General features: G+C 40.2%; 1 long non-coding RNA gene across 2 annotated transcripts in view; it reads left to right on the top strand.

Moving 5' to 3' along the window:
- LOC140711276 (uncharacterized) overlaps positions 1-17,614 on the top strand; it is a 135,773-nt gene that overhangs the window by 69,595 nt on the left and 48,564 nt on the right. Inside the window, exons 4-5 of one of the 2 annotated variants that reach the window (XR_012092426.1) lie at positions 234-311; positions 11,352-12,281. This is a non-coding gene — a long non-coding RNA (uncharacterized lncRNA). Of the gene's footprint in view, positions 1-233; positions 312-11,351; positions 12,282-17,614 lie in introns of those variants that run through there. The other variant, XR_012092427.1, reaches the window with a different exon arrangement.

Genomic DNA, 17,614 nt, shown 5'->3' with positions numbered 1-17,614 from the left:
TGGTAAGGGTCGTGGAAAGACTTCAGAGATGACTATGTTCTATTCTTGACCTAAATGGTCATTTCACAGTAGCTCGGTTTATGTACTTTTCTGTATGTGCATTCTGTTTTACATTCTCTGTCACACACACAAAAGGTTTAAAACTACAACAAAACCCAAACATTTTAATGTGGATTCATACAACTTTGGAATTAAAAAATAATTTATGATCATTTGGTTCATCTACTCACCAGGTGTTTGACTCTTCCTACAGCCTTTGCATGGATGATTGTCTGTCCTCTGTTGGGCCCCTTCTGAAGAGTTGGAGTTGGGTAAGTGTCACTCATGAGAGCAGGAACACAATCAGACAAACCACAAGTGAGCCCTGTAGGTTTATCTTCATGTAACTATGACTGTCCATTCTCCTCTTCCTTCAACCCCCTGCTGTCAGGTCACTGCAGACCGTATTTAAAGAACTCAAAATGATCACAAATCTATTATTAAACCATAGTACCCTAAGAATATAACTTCTCTCATCCTGAACCTTAGGTTATAGAACATTTTTTCATTTGGCAGGAGGATATCTATTTGTTATTTTTTGTTGTTTCTTGCAAGATGCAAGTAAGACAGAAATGATTAATAACATAGCAGAAAAAGAGATCCAAAACACATGGGTTATCTTCAGATATAAATCACTTTCTTTTTCATATGGGCTGATAAGGTTTAGGGAAAGGTATTGGGAAAATAGAAATGAGGGGCGGGGTGAAAGAAGACCCTACTTTTTGTGTATCCTCCTTTCATGATATTTTAGAGCTCTCCAGAATGACTTGAATTTAGTAAGGGACAAGTGGTCTAAGAGGAAAATTTGCAAACTGCAGCTCTGCTTCTCCAGTTTTCAAAGAAAGAAAAGGTTGTTTTTTTTCTGGGACTAATGTTGGTAAGATTAAATGTTAATGCTTGGAACATTTTCCGGTAAAATGTGCTGTGTAAACTTCAAATAATACACTTGTTTTGCAGGTTAAACTTTTTCTTTTTAAAGAAACATAGCATTTCAGGAGAACTTTTCCAAAAACTGTTTACTTTTTCCTGATGCTTCTTAATATTTGAAATATTTTTCTGCTAATTAGAGATTCCCAAATAAGTGGCATGATACATAAGGATAATGTATATTGTGTTTGTCCAATAAATATTTGCTGAATGAATCACAAAGAACAAATGAATAAATGTATAAAAGAATAAGTAACATGTGGAACTAGTTGGTTCTTTTTGAAATATACAAAAGTTACTTATTTTTATGGGGATGATTTCTGAGAATTACAGGTAATGATTTGATTATAACAAAAGACAAAACTAAGTAAGTAGAGCTGACTTTCTACTCCACACAGAAAAACGAAAGTTGAAAAATGAAATTATCTGGATAGTTCAGACAAAAAACTCACTATAGAGGGAGCGAGTCCTTTTTCATGGCCCAGATTCATTTGAGCCATCCAATAACATGACCCACTATAGTGGAATTTGGCATTAAGCAGGCTTGTTTTGGCTCCCATCCAGTGGGGTTTAGTTACTGAATTCCTTAAAGGACATTGTTCAAACATGGTCTCCCATGTAACTCCGTTCTAAGGCGTGAGCTGCAAGAACCCTGACATCACCATGCGACTCCAGGTCATTATTTCATTGGATCAAATTATTCAGAAAAACACTATCATTCCAGTTTACCTTTCTGGGTTAGACAAATGTAAAATGAATTGCCCAAGATTTGCTGCATAACAATTACATGAAAATACCTAAAAGCTTTGCCTGCAAGGTATATTAGTAAATATGATCCTGATTCCTGGATTCTGCAAATAGAAGCAAATTGGTATCTGCTAATTCTTCACTCACCACACCTGCCTTCTATAATCTTGGTTTCTCTGAATGTATATTTGGTTACTGAAATAATTGTGTTGATTTGATGAATGATAGAAATCATAACAATTAAATTGCCTACCACTCCAACTGTCATTCATGACTCTAACTTGCTCTCTGAACTCTTGTTTACCAATTCAAGAAAATACAAGGATGTTTTGCAGAGGGTGTAAGCATGTTGCAGAAATAGCAATGATGGTCTTTTTCTTGCTTCCTCAGGACTGCCACAGCTTTGTTGGCCATGCCTGAGCAAAGTTTTTTATAAAATGACCTGGGACTGGGCATTCTGCCCATGCTCACACCTGGCAAATCGTAGCCTCCCCTCCTTGGGAACTCGGATGCACACTGAGTTCCCGTTTTCTTTGACTGCAGAACAGACAAGGACCAGCTGGTTAGTGCTGACAGGGTTCACACTACTGATGGGAACACTACTTAAGTGTTCTGCATTTGCTCATTATTTATCAATGGGGAGATATTTTTCTGGAGAAAAGCAAGTCCTTTGTCTTCTATAGAGCGGAAAGTCTGTTATTCCGATGGGAGATGACCTAGGAAGGAAAAGTTGATCATTCATTTCCCATGTGTAAAGTCCCAAGTGTAATTCCCCATGTGTGAGTTTTTATTTTAAAGATTTGAGTTCTAATATAAGAAATGAATTGTGGCCCTAGAAATACCAGATACTTAACTTTTTTCTGTAGCAATATAATTTTTAATAGCCAAGTATGTCATTTTTCATATACCAGGTTGCTTTTATCACCAATTTGAAGCATATATGATTGTTATAAGTATTATTAATTACTTGTATATAACTTTACACTGAAAATAACTTCTGACATCGTTGGCCTCAAGACATCCAATAATGCCATGCTGTGTTTAGTGTGTGAGTATAGAGAGAACACGTTCCTGTGTGGGTGTGCAAACCTTATTTGAGTCTGGGGACTCTGAGACATAGAAAAATGGAGAATCAGGCACTTAGCTGATGAAGGGGTAGGGAAAGAACCTCTAATGCCTGTCCTGTTCTCTCCTCAATATTCCACCTATTTTCCAATATTATGTGGGACAACATAGAAAGAAATTAAAAATAAAAATTTCTACACATTTACCTGAAATTTGAAACTCCCAAGCTTTTATCCTTTCCCTCCTACAACTCTTCCATTTTTTCTTTACCTCTCCTTCTCTGTCTACACCTCCTCCCCCTCTTCTCTTCTCCTCTTATTTTGCTCTTTTTAGTCTTGTTAGATCAAATATCAGGTTCTCTTTTGTCTTTATTGCTCTGTTTAACATTGAATATTCATATTCATCCAAGTAAGCTCATTTTTGCATGTTTCCCAACCAAGAAACTAACAGAACATAATAGAAATGTAACTGACACTAAGCTATTGTCCTTGAAACAGATCTCATTACAATTATATGTAGGGGATATTTAAAAATAGCTCTAAACCAGGAGGCATATTTATGGTCTTCTGAAGATGAACAGACTTATTTATAGGTGAAGAGTCATTCTGTAAGATAAGCTAAAATTAATCATACTGCTGAATTTTCAAAGAGGTTAGAGTCCAAATTAAATATAGAAGGGCAAACCAGTTTCTTCCTCTTATGTATTTTAATGAAGACTAGAGAGGCTGGAGAAATATTTATATTCTTTTATTCATATTTTCAGGATTGCCTCATGTCTCAATTTTCTTCCCCCAAATCTCCCCTTTAAGTGAGGGGACTTCAAAGTGAATATGGAGATTCTCAACTCCTCATATCTTTTTGTTTAAAAGGAAAGAATTAATGGGGCTGAAAATTTAAAACAACAGATGTACTAAAAGTGTGATTACTGCTGTGAATAAGACATATGGGGGAGTTCCACTCCCTGTGGTTGAGGGCTGTGGTGGAGGTCTGATTCCATCCCAGAGGAGCTGAACCTCAAGCCGCCACTAGGAAAGGACCGCTGATTTCCCTCAGCGTGAAGAAGATAAGGAGCCATTGCTGTCTAAACATAGCTATCTAGCCGCTTGTGGTTAACAGGAGACCCTGCTAAGAATTTGGGGTAATTCAGTTAAGAATGACTATTGGAATGTGCTGTGTGGTAAGGGAGAAAATTTACTTCCAAATGACTTGCCACATGACTCTGATGGAATTCAAGGGCAGAGAGGAACCAACTCTTCTAGACTTCTCCGCCGATGGCAACATGGTGAAGTGAGCTGCACTCCAGAATCAGGGGTCACAACAGTTCCAGTTGTGCTTAAATGCTATCTCTTCCATTCTGGCTCCAGATATTTTTTTTCTGTCTCTCGACAGAGCTACATAGCTGAGTCATGACGCCTTGAGTGAGAAAACAGCGTCTTCAGACAGTGGCTGAGATAAGAAAAAAAGTGAAGTAGAGTCCCCAGCACAGTGGTGTGTATGTTGATATCACTGAGTTATGGACTATTTCCTTTTAGCCAGTTTCAAAAGATGACTTTCTCCATATGCAATTAATTCCACATATAACTACAAGAAACTGCATATTTTAGAACAGTTGTGTCATCAGTATGAATGTTTAAACAAGCTCTGTGGTCTCTTTCCCACAAACTGATTTAACATGTATATAAAGAGGCTTTGGAATGAGCACTTTACATTTGCTTCTCAAACTTCAGCGTCTGTTTTCAGTAAATATTGGAGATGAAACTTGCCTCATTCATGCCTGGAGCTCGGGCCGGTTACAACTAAGGAATGCGATTCCCGGGCTTCTCATGAATAAAATTCTCCTGTTGTGAACCTAGCCTTTTTCAGGCCATGTCAACAGCAAAACAACAGAATGGATTTGGAATAAAGCACTTGTGGTCAATCTATTGAGCTGGCTACAGATTATCCTAATTAATATCCCAACAGTGGGAGTAACACAGACCCACATTCAAATTCTGCCTCCATCATTTATAGGTGGAGTGCCCATGTATTTGAGTTTGCCCAGGGTGGTTTCAGCTCACTCTTACTGCTCTGGTGTAATTATTGATAGCAATTCCTTCCTATTTCACATGTGTCCCAGCGTGAGCTATAATACATATGCTCACTCTACTCATAGCAACACCCCGCTGAGGTCTCTGTGTCCTTGCTTTTTACCGGTACAGCAGTATGTGTTGGGGTTCTACTCTAGAGACCAATTTCATATGACAAAGTCACCAAAACTGATTATAAAATAACTTAATTAAAACACAACTACATGTGTGGTATAACAATTTATTGAAATATTAAGGTATGGTTTTTCTCCCCACACATCTTTTTCCTTCTTTGCTGATTTCAGGTAGGAACCAGTTCCTTGTATGCTCCTTTGCCTCGGGGACTTTTTGCAGGATGGAAGGGGAAAGCCCCTGAAGTCCTCTGTGACTATTTTTGTCTTTTGTAAAAGCCTCAGACCCTTGAAGAGATCATGTTAAGTGCCCCCTACTCCAAAGAAGAGAGGCAAAGGCACTGGAGGGCAAAGCGAGGAGAGAGAAGCTCTTCTGCCTAACAGGGTAGAGGAGGAAGGCTGCAGACCCCTCTAAGAAAGCAAGCAGAAGAGGTGCTAACTAAACCCATCAGTTTTAGGATCAGCTTTACAATTTGCAAGGCCCAATGCAAAATGAAACTGTGGAACCTTTTGGTCAAATTTAAGGACTTCAACAGAAGAGCACTAAAACAAGCTCAGGGTTTTTCTGAGCAGGGGACCCTGTGAGACTACCCATGTCACTTGTGCATAAAGCTAGCCCTGCCCAGAGGAGATGGTCCTCAGGGCGTCTAGAGGGAGGCACTTTCCTCAAAGCCTTCTAACCACAGACTGGCACCACCAAAATTCAGGGCACACTGTGGGCTTCACAGTGGGATGCCAGTGATACCTTGAAAAATTGGAGGTTAGAGCTCCTTCCTCAATTGTCCTCATCCCGAGCAAGCTTTCCAGGTAGTGGTATGGTTTTGGGAAGGAGAGGGGGCCCCCAAAAGGATGAGGTAGATGTTTTTACCATCTTTGAAGAATGGAGGCTGAGAGTCAGAAAATTAAATTGATTTAAAGAAATGAGGAAATTGATATGTTTTGAACACTTCAGTTTGTAGACTAAAATTTATTCAACATATGCTTTTATAAATATTTAAGTACATAAAACCAAATGTTTAATATAAGATCCACATTGTAAATATTCCTTTGAGAGTATTTTTCTGCATGGACTGGAATGACTGAGCTTCTTAAAATATAAGTGCATGAAAGGGAAGGAAAGATGCCTGCTTTTTCTTCACTGCTGCAAGGACTTTTGATCTCCATTTAAAATTCAGATTGTCACAAACATTTTTCTTGTCCATTTCATGTGCAAAAATGTTCTAAGAGTCATTGAATGGTAGATTCTGTGAGATGAGAAATTTCCATGGCTTTGGTAACTGATTATAAATATGAGCATCTCATTTAGGAGGGAGTAAATGTTTTTTTAACAGTCACAATTCTCTGTAATAGTATGATATTTGAGCAAGTTCCTTAACCTGCTATATAGCATTCTTATCTGTAAAATGAGGATCATACCTCTTGGGTTGTTGTCAGGACTAATGAGGTGACATACACTGTACCTGGCATACTAAATGGTGGATCCAGGACATGACTCTGCCATGTTAGTCATATAATGGGGACCCAATTTCTAGTTTGTGGTTACCTCAGCCTGCTTCTTCTTCTCCCTCTTCCTCTTCCTCCTCCTCTTCCTCCTCCTCTTCTTCTTCTTCCTCCTCCTCCTTCTCCTCCTCCTCCTCCTCTTTGGTTGTAAGAGAACCCACAACCACCATGAAGTGCTGGATTTTTTTTGTTTTAACATTAAGGTAAATTGCCTTGTCTGCAAAAGGACAAGGTAGCGCCAATCTCCTCAGATGCCCATGGACCATGGAACAGATTATTTCATGCTGCTCTCAGTCACTCTTGGCCTTGGGCAGACATTGAATCATTGGGGATTAGAATCAAAAAGGACCAGAGAATCATTGCCTTCACTGGTCTTCAAAGTGCATAGCTGGGAAGGGCTCTGTGGAGGTGATTTAGGGACTTTCTAGGGAGCCCAAGGGGCCCTCTAGCATATGTGGTCCCAGACAGCTACTTCCCATTTTGCCAGAGGAAGCTCCAACAGTATCTGTTTTATATATTGGCCATCTAAGTCAGATTTTAACAAAAGGGCTCTGCAGCCATGAACATTTGAAAATCATGGATCTGGTCCAACCTTGTAATTTTAGAGTTGACGAAATTTCGAAGTAGAAGACTAAGTGTCTTAACCAACATCACATAACTAGTTAGTGGCAGAGCCAGGAGTAACCCAAGGTCAACTCCCAGTCCTGAACAGTTTTCCTTCTAGCAGGCTGCCTCTTGCGGAAAGATGAAGCTAAAATCGCAGATGTTGCAGGGTCAAGATTAACACCTTGCAAATCAGATGTACAAAAACAGTAGCTTATTTATTTTCTATAACTGATTTAATCTCACTCTGAAGCTCTCATTTCTACAGATGGTGGAAATAAACTTGCTAAATTACAGTCTCTTCCAGGGTGAAAAAAAAGAGGAAGAGGGCTTACTTTACTCAATTTGATGCTGAAACTCCCTATCAGAGCCTATTCTCTACTTTCTATAGGTCTCTCCTTCCATCCTGCTTCCCAAAACGATGTCTAGATAATGGAAAAGTTATGGATCTGTTACTGGAAAGGGGTCTCAATCCAGACCCCAAGATAAGGTTCTTGGACCTCAGGGCAAGAGAGAATTCAGGGTGAGTCCATACAGTAAAGTGAAAGCAAGTTTATTAAGAAAGTGAAGGAACAAAAGAATGGCTACTCTATAGCCAGAGCAGTGGTATAAGGGGCTCAATTGAGTATACTTATAGTTATTTCTCGATTATTTGTAAACAAGGGGTGGATTATTCATGAGTTTTCCAGGAAAGGGTCAGAGATTTCCCGAAACTGAAGGTCCCTCCCCTTTTTAGATTATGTAGGATAAATTCCGAATGTTACCATGGCATTCGTAAACTGTCCTGGTGCTGGTGAGAGTGTCTTTTAGCAAGCTAGTGCATTATAATTAATGTATAATGAATAATGAAGATGACCAGAGGTCACTTTCATCACCATCTTGGTTTTGGTGGGATTTGACTGGCTTCTTTACCACATCCTGTTTTATCAGCAGGGTCTTTGTGACCAGTGTCTTATGCCAACCTCCTATCTCATCCTGTGACTAAGAATGCCTGACCTCCTGTGAATGCAGCCCAGTAGGTCTCAGCCTTATTTTACCCAGCCCCTATTCAAGATGGAGTTACTCTGGTTCAAATGCCTCTGTCATGTTCTCATGGAGGCAGGAGGAGAGCTGTATAAACTTGCAGGTTGTGTTTCTCTGCAGGTTGCTGCTGCTGTGCAGCTGAGGTACAACCCCTCTCGTTCTCTGGGTATCAGCCTCTGTTCTCCCTACATGCGCTGTGTAAGTGTCTGCAGCTGGTGTAATTTGTGGTCTGTTCTCTCAGCATGGGCAATCTATGGTGATAGCTCCCATGGAGCTAGGCCACCTCTCCCTGGGAAAATTCTAGCCAGGGTACTGGTGCCATGGGAAGGCCATCTTCAGAACAGAACTGGCTGCTCTTTAGGGAAGCTTCTCTTTATCAGGCACCTAAACAACTGAAAATTAACTAGAATGCTATACATTCTTTCCTTAACATTTTCTTGAAGTAGAAAATTAAAAGCAGACACGTAATTATTTTGAAAAGTAAGTCTTCCTGTTAAACACAACAGAGTAAAACCACTTACGCCATTCCCCTTTCTAAAAATCCAATGAAAACAATAAATGGAACAAAAATAGAAGGAAAAAAAAATCTCCCCATCATGAATGAAATGAGGAAACAGCTATAATCCCAAACCACAAACTCTAAAGGATACCTGCCACATATTGTGAGCATGGATGAAGATAAGGGAGACCCTTAATGCTGACAAATGCCTCTTTGAATCTCAAACAGGATATATATTTATCTAAAATTAAGTGAAGTAAGCTAGAAAAGTCAAGCCAATTGTTCCTTGATTAGAGAGAAGGGCATGAATAAGACCAGGGGAGAACAGAGACTATCCTTAGACATATACTGAGTTTGGGATGCTACAGATTATTCTCTTTCTCCTTTGTACTTTTCTGAAATTTTTGAGTTTTTTTTTCATAAATACTTTTTGCTGAAATAATAGTCATTCTAATAATCAGTAAAAGCTAAACAACCACCCTCCACCCCCACCAAAAAAAATAACAACTGGTTTTGTCAACTCTGCAAAAGGGTTAAAGGATAATAGCTACACTGGAAATCTTAGAGAAGGACAGCCTTTATTATAAAACCCTAATAGGCTATAGAGTATAAAAAGATAAATCAGACCAGAGTCTGGAAGAAGGGGGAAGAATAAATTGAAGTCCAAATTGTTCTGCATTTAAATATGGGCTCAAGTAGTAGGACCTGACTGAGTTTATTACTCCCAACAGTCAAACAGAAAGAGAAGGAGCGAGGAAACCAAGAAACAGTGGAATTACGCTGGGAGTAGAGGAAGTACTAGAACTTGGGTTGGCAGAATTCATCTTTGTAGTTCAAGAAGTCTGAAGTTTTACAGTTATTTGCATCACCTGGATAGAAGACTTTCTTGGCTTTCTAAGCTTTCTGTCACATCCATAAAGATCTTGTTTTAATTTACTTGTTTGTTTACTTTATTTCTTTATTTCATGAGGCTGAATAGAAATGAAGGAAACCAAAGGAATGAGACAGCACTTGTGGGTAGGAAATGACAACAGAAGTCTGAGCTCTGAATCAGAGGTAATTAGGGAAGCCATGAGCTCCTCCCATCTTCACCCCCAACCTACCCCTTCCCTGTTCCAAACTCCTTCCCTACACCTGCAAAGGGGTTTGAGCCACTTGAATCTGCACTTCAGCTGACCTCTAGATTAACTGCACTATAAGCTTTAGGTTGGGAAGGAGAAGGACAGAGCTGTTTTGACTGAGTCCAGGTAAAGGTCATTGCAAGGAGCAGGGAAGAAGAGGCAGTGCAGGGAGATCAACATGGCTTCTGTTTACAGGTGACCACTCTCCATTTGAGGCCACCTGTATCCTATCTACCCACCCATTCTCACCATTTCTAGACCACTTCTCTTCGCCCAGTTCATCAATCAGAAGTAAAAACAAACAAACAAATCCAACAGGTGAGAAAGAGGATAACACAATGATTCTTAATGGTATTTGGAGACCTTCAAGGTCTCAGTCCTTGCTAACACACCTGAGCAATGTTTTAAGTCCAAAACACACTCCTTCTCATTTTGAGGTCTTTATTCTGAAAAATCTTCTGTCTTAAATAGTAAGGGTAATGCTAATTGTTAAAAAAAAAAAAAAAAAACAAAAAAAAACAAAAAAAAAAAACTATTGCTACTAAAAGCCCAAAGCTCAAAGACAAGCTGTCTCCCAGTACCCACTCCCAATTATACAAACGTAAAGAAAAAACGGGATAACCAAGATTTTGTTTTAAACTTTCAGTTTAAAACATAGACTCAGCATTCCTGAATGAGTAGCAAATAGCAAACCTTGCTGAATAGGGATAGCAATGACACTTACTTGGTTGGTGATTCTAGAAGCTGCTCTCTGGGATGATCTTCTTGTTAATGATCCCCTATGGATTCATCTTTGATAGGCAATAAAGAATTGCTTTCCTGAGGGACACACAGCTTCCGCCGACCTCTTCATGCTAGTGTGGGTCTAGAGGCCTGGAATTTGCTTTAAAAATAAAAATTACAGGCTATTTTCAGGCAGGCTTGAGGTGTCTTTGACAATGTGGTTTCCTAAAAATCTTAGTTGGCTTGTATTTGCTTCCTATCAATTGTATGTGTGTAGACACAGTCAAAGATGCTGTGTCCACAGTCTTTAAACCTGAAGATTCTCGCCCCTTTACTTCCAACATCACTGATCTATCCTTTTCTAGTTCTTCTTCAACGGCTACTTCTTTGAGACAATTTGAAATCGTAGCTTCTCGTGGGGAAACACTCCCCTGAACCGGAACTTTTTTAATAGGTTCAAGGTTTCTTGCAGAGCATCCTTAAATAATGGGAGAAAGTCCAGTAGGCATGCCTTGCAAAATAATAACAATAATAATAATAATAATAATGGGAGAAGGACTTCGGGTCTTTCTGGTTAAGGTTGCTACTTTGAAGTCATTATTTCTGCTGCTTTGGTGCAGATAAAGAAGCAGTTGGCTTTGTCAGTGTTTTAGTGCTCCACGTCATGGAGCTTCTCTCCATATTGGGTTGTGGCCACAGTCAAATAGCACCTGCCTTAGGAAGGCAGCACTGGAATGTTGTACCATATGTAGTACTTTGTACATAACAAAATACACTTTGCCTTCTGTCTTCCTGCCTGCATTGAGCCCAATTCTGCATTTTTTATTCTTATAGATTTTAGATTGACCTTACTTTCATGGACCAAATTTATTAGTCTCTTTTCTTTCTTCCTTTCTGCCCCCTTTAGTTGCAAACTGTAGAAACCATTTGGGTTGGTTTGAGCATAAAAGGAAATTACTGAGAGTTATTAGGAGCTCGGTGATTCATTGGGAGGTCTGGCAAAAAAAAGCTCAAGGCTAAGCTCATAGGAACACAGCCTGGCATCTCACCCAGAAGAGGATTGATGAGGATTCTACTGCCTCCACAGCTCCTGCCATCATCTTCATCTGCACCATAGATGCTCAGAACCCAGTCTGTGTCCACATGTTCCTGACTTCCTAATCAGAGCTTCATGTGGGTGTATTTGGTTGGTAGAATGTAGGTCCCAGACCTACTCCCTGGGAGCTGCAAGGGATGCCAGGAAATTCTGCCCTGGAAAAATAAAACTCACAATGTGGGAAACAAAGAAAATGTACAGCAGGGGTTTAACAGAATGACAGGTATCTGCTAAAGAGAACATTGATGAAAAACAAATTTTTTTTAAATAATAAAAAGCACAGCAATTTTCCCTTTAGAGCCCCAGAAAGATTCAGGCCTTAGAGGCACTAAGTACTATAGAAAATGAGGCTGAAGCATGGGGCTGAAACTTGGTTTGGCTGAAGGTCTGCAGAAGGTGGAGCAGTTTAACCTCTAGGTTCCCTCATCCACCCCCATGCAGCCAGACAATTATCCCTCCACCCTTCTCTTTTCCTTCCCTCTTCGTTTAGAAAACTAGAAGTTTATTCTCTGGAGAAGTTCCAGGCTCAGTGACACCAGGTCAAGGTGCTGAACCGAAAACAATTAGATTAAGTTAAAATCTGCTTGATAAGTGTACAAGTAATCTATTCTCAAAACCTAAGAGATGTCTTCAGTTATCTCTAACTATATGCCAGCAGTAGGCCTTCTAGGAAACTGTACTATGATTCTAGGAAACTTGGTTGTGGGCTGGGGAAGGACAATAAAGAGGACTGTATGATCATCTGCTTCTGTTACTGGAAAGGGGTCCCGATCCAGACCCCAAGAGAGGGTTCTTGGATCTTGTGCAAGAAAGAATTCAGGAGTCCATAAAGTGAAAGCAAGTTTATTAGAGAAGTGAAGAAACAAAAGGATGGCTATTCCATAGACAGAGCAGCACTGAGGGCTGCTGGATGGCCATTTTTATGGTTATTTCTTGATCATATGCTAAACAAGGGGTAGATTATTCATATGCTTTCTGGAAAAGGGGAGGTTCCCAAAACTGAGGGTTCCTCCCCTTTCTAGACCATATAGGGTAACTTGGATGTTGCCATGGCATTTGTAAACTGTCATGGCACTGGTGGGAATGTTTATTAGCCTGCTAATGCATCATAATTAATGTATAATGAGCAGTGAGGATGACCAGAGGTCACTTTCATCACCATCTTGGTTTTGGCCGGCTTCTTTACGGCATCCTGTTTTATCACCAGGGTCTTTATGACATGTATCTTGTGATACCAATCCTGCTGACCTCCTATCTCATCCTGTGACTAAGAATGTCTAACCTCCTGGGAATGCAGCCCAGCAGGTCTCGTTCTCATTTTACCCAGCCCCTACTCAAGATGAAGTCGCTCTGGTTTGAACGCCTCTGACATTTCCACTCTCAAGGAATGGTGTTTTTATTCTCTTCTCCCCAGAATGTACTTCTGGTCGTTCCCACTGTTCCATTCCACAGCATTTTAGGAGGTTCTCAAGAGTGTCCTAAACAAGCAGAGGAGAATGGTAAGCCTTACCCATTCCTAGTTTAAGAAATGAGTGAAATGGGGTCTGAGTTATATCACACGTGAGCTAGACATTCTCGAAATAAAGAGCCAGAGTATCAGGCAAATCATCTAATAGCTAAAATGAGCGTGCTTCTATTCCTAACTAAAGTTTATATTCCCGTGGTACAGTTGGCTTTCCCAGGCTCTCGGCGTCCATGCTGTCTCGGCGCTATCTCGCAGCCTGACGCCACGCGCCATCTGCTGGCCTTGAGCTGTATAGCTCTAGAGTAACTTCAGAGGCCACGAGGGAACAAAGAGCACTCGCCTCCTTCAAAGGAGCTCCCACGGGCCCTCCCTTTGCTTCAAGTGTAGGACTGAGCAAGTCCAGACCATTACCTTAACAGGTATGAGGAAAATGAAGACTCTCCTATTTTGGCACGTATCTCAAAATTGTCATCATTCACTCAAAGTTCATAACCACAGAGACCTTCCTACTTATTTTCTCAGGTGTTTTGAAGTTTTGACATGGGAAGAAAATAGCGCTTCTAAAAACATAAACTAGACTAATTCAGAGTGCTCTAATTTTGACACCGACCCTACTCTCAAAGCACATGGCATCTTCTTTAAGGAGTTGTGAATCTTAGATTCTATACCAGCCTAAGTGTTGCTAGACTGCATTCCATCAACTATCTTACCTGGCTTCCAGTCTTTGTTCCCAATTGTTTATAAACCAACCAACCAACCAACCAATAAAAGATTATCTCACAACGCACACACCCATATTTGATCTAATAATCCAGTAAAATGAGTGCCAGAAAAATAATACAAATATCCTTGTATATTAAGAAATACGTTTAAACTAGTCTGGCCACTATTTGCAAGTTGTAGCACCAAATGCAAAAACAAAACCAAAAACGTACAAATAATGTTTTCATGGCTCCTATAGCCAATCTACATGCAAGGGCTTGGAATTCCAAAAGCCAAGCCCATCAGTCTGGAATGGAGAAAATGTCTGAGTCTTGCTCAGTCAAGTCACACGTACACATTGGCTGCTGTGAAACCAAAATAACCAATTGATTCTTTCTCTTACATTTTGTACAGTGGAATAAGAGCTATTAATTTATTAAGCAATTGGCTTGGAACCTTCCCTGACCACTCTTTGCAAAGAGAGAGAGGTCTGGAAGACTTGTGGGGAGTGAGGAAGTGATGGTACCTGATATTTTCCAATTTTCTGCAGGTCATTGATGGAAACTTTGACCAGTATCTTTGTTCCTCCCTCAACATATGGCCATCCTAAAAGTTAAGGCATAGATTTCAAATTCTTGAGTCAGTTTTTGTATTTAGGTCTCCAAGTACAGAGAGAAACTGGCAGACAGGGTTGGAGAAGTATTGAGAACTAATTCGGATACCCTGAAAGCTGAGTTCTAGACCCAGTGTTGCCAGCAATGAGTCAAGAGACCTTTCACGAGTTAATTTACCTTTCCATGTTTCAATTTTCTCATTTTCTAATTCCTGCCCTTATTCCCTTCTCGCCACTCCGATCCCCTTCCCCTTTCCTGACTGGGTAATAGGACAGGAAGCCGCAGAGGGTCTGTGAAGCTTCCTCCTTAACGTCCTAGAGTAACGGGTCTCAGTCTTCACTGCACAGTCAAGTCCCATGGTGCGTTTTTCAAACTTACATACCTGGCCCTTCCCTCCGCTGAATTCTGGTCTGCCCATAATTGCTCCCTCCTTTCTCTTTGTTTTCCTTTCTCCCTTCCTTGTTTCCTTTTCTGTGCCTTTCTGTCTCTGTTAGAACTTCCTTTTCCTGGTATCTAGCCAATCTCCTCATCCTGTTTTACTTTACTGTCCTAAGATGCTGTCTTCTCATGCCTATGTGTACTTTCTTTAAAAAAAAAAATGTTTAAAAATCATTGTGTGTTTGAGTGGCTGGGCTCACTGAAAAAATGTTGGAATATATTGTAAAGCACATAATGATGATGATGATGATGATGAGCTATGGTTTATTGAGCACTCTCTTTTTGCCAGGCAATGTTGAAAGTCGCTTCACATGTATTCGTTCATATAACACTGTGCCAACCCCATGAGGTAGGGACTATTATTATTTCTATCTTGCAGGTAATGAACTGAGGCACAGAGAAGTAACATAAAAACAAAAGCTAAATATTACCGATAATGCTATGCTGAGAATTCAAAACCACCTAGCATCCCTATTTCTGAATGAATGGTATGCCTCTTCCTTCATGCATACATTTATTCATTCAAAAACCACTTATGCCACAACTCTGCATTGCCCTGGGGCCAGTTGTGGGGATCAAAGGACCCTTTCCAATAACTGCATTTGAAATGTGGCCTTTTGTCACTGAAGGCAGAAGGAACTTCTGGTCAGTGGAAGGAGAACTAAGATAAAATTCACCACTATCCTACATCCCTACTCCCATATCCAGCCATATGACAGAAATTCAAAAAAGAACTCAAGGTCTTGCCAAGAATGGGCTGTCCAGTGATGGCAGCAACTGTAACACACACACACACACACACACACACACACACACACACATACACACAGACTGCATGCTTAATATCATGGAAAAATGCTTATGATGTATTAAAGGAGAAAAGAAGTCAACAAGTCAGAAGGTGCAGTGTAACAGCAGACATTATAAAAAGGCCCAGAATCAGGGGGTGGGGAAGTGCAGGGGCAAATGTATCGAAAAATAATTTTTTAAAAAAATGAGTGATTCTGCCCAAGGAAAGTTGATAGATTTTCTTTTTTTTTTTTTAATTACCTGAATTTCTGCAGTGAAGATGCATTACTCATGTGTTTAGGAAAAAATAGTTAATCATGTTATCTTGTAAAAAATGTTGCACAAATTGTTTAAGAGTTAATGTCAACAAATTATATTCAGGTGAAATTCAGAGTTTCTGATTATATTTTAAAAGAGAAGAAAACTAATATTTATTGGCTAAGCTTATTTCTTTTATTTATTTTTTTTGAGACAGTCTCACTTAGTCACCCAGGCTGGAATACAGGGGCATGATCTTGGCTCACTGCAACCTCCACCTCCTGGGCTCAAGCGATTCTTCTGCCTCAGCCTCCTGAGTAACTGGGATTACAGGCACCCACCACTAAGATCAGCTAATTTTTTTGTATTAAATATTTTTAGTAGAGACAGCGTTTCCCCATGCTGGCCAGGCTGGTCTCGAAATTGTGACTTCAAGTGATCTGACCATCTGGCCTCCTAAAGTGCTGAAATTACAGGAGTGAGCCACCCCACCCAACCTGACTAAGCATTTTCTCCTGCATTAATTTTATGCAAGCTTCAGGGCAATCTTGTTCAATTGTTTCAGGGACAGTAAGTAATGTGCCCAAGGTCACTTGCCTGAAAAGGGTCAGAATGCCCAATTCCAGCCAACTCCCAAACTCAGACTCTGTTCTCCAGACCAACAGTGTTTCACCATTTTATTTTCTAATCTGAGCATAATATGCTTTCATCTGTAACAGTGGCTTTTTAAAATAATGATGGAGGCTAAAGGGTGTGGAGGGAGGCAGGAGGTGCATCTAAGGGTCAGCCAAAGGCCCCCAGGTGATCCAGATCTGCTTACTCTGCCCCCAGCCTCTCCAAGAGTGTAGTATCATCAGAGTACTGATGGCCTGCAAGTTTGACAACTTGATTTCCAGGGTACTGACAAGGCCCATCATGCCAGCAAAATACGTCCCCAGAGACACCCTTTGGCTCAAGGTTCTTTGTGCAAATGTCTATGAACATAAAAATGCCTTAAACCACATCACTCCTGAATATAAATAAGTTTGTCAACTTATCTCTCAAGTAGTGAAAGAGAATGACTATTGAACATCCAGAGGAAGACAGATACCACGAAAGGCAAGAAGGACATTGAAAAGCTACTAGAATCTACATGTCCTTCTTCACGGTCCTGCCAATGGCTGGACTTGATTATAATATTTAGGTTTCGATGTTTATATCCTGTCAAGGGAAAGTAGAATATCACATTCTATCAAGTCACTTGAAAAGAACCACTGATTTACAACTCCAAGGCACTAACAGTGTGTTTGATTTAAAGGAGTGTGTCTATGTAACTGGAATAAACACACCACACTCCAGAAAGTCTGCAGATAGCTTCTCTCTGAGTAAATGGCAGAGAAGAACTAAGACATGTTTATATTCCTTCCCTTCCCTAAGGGTTATCAGGGCCTTTTTCATCACGTTGGATGGAAAACAAATGATCAAAAGATGGATGACCCCACGTCCTTTCCATATCTCCTTCTTGGTATGCCAAAAGTCTTTCCAGCAACGTAGGGCAAGCTAATTATTTTCTTCTAATCAATCAGCTATTTTAATGATGTGTGACACTCCAGATCTATCAGTACCATTAAGATAATGCCTGTTCTGTTAGGCAGCAGCCAGTTTATAGACAACTCACTAGCCAACCTGGACCTTTGAAAACTCTAAACTTATGTTCATCTGAGTATATACTCCAAGGCCTCAAAGGAAAATCAGACCCCGAGGCAGTATCTGGGCGGCCGTGACTCAAGGATTATTACTAAATGCAGGACTGCTCCAAAGGCCTCCCT

The sequence above is a fragment of the Chlorocebus sabaeus genome, unplaced genomic scaffold (assembly GCF_047675955.1).
Source record: "Chlorocebus sabaeus isolate Y175 unplaced genomic scaffold, mChlSab1.0.hap1 unalloc_scaffold_450, whole genome shotgun sequence".
Lineage (NCBI taxonomy): Eukaryota > Metazoa > Chordata > Mammalia > Primates > Cercopithecidae > Chlorocebus > Chlorocebus sabaeus.
The sequence above is the reverse complement of the archived record's forward strand: the minus strand, read 5'-3'. Positions and strand labels throughout refer to the sequence as shown.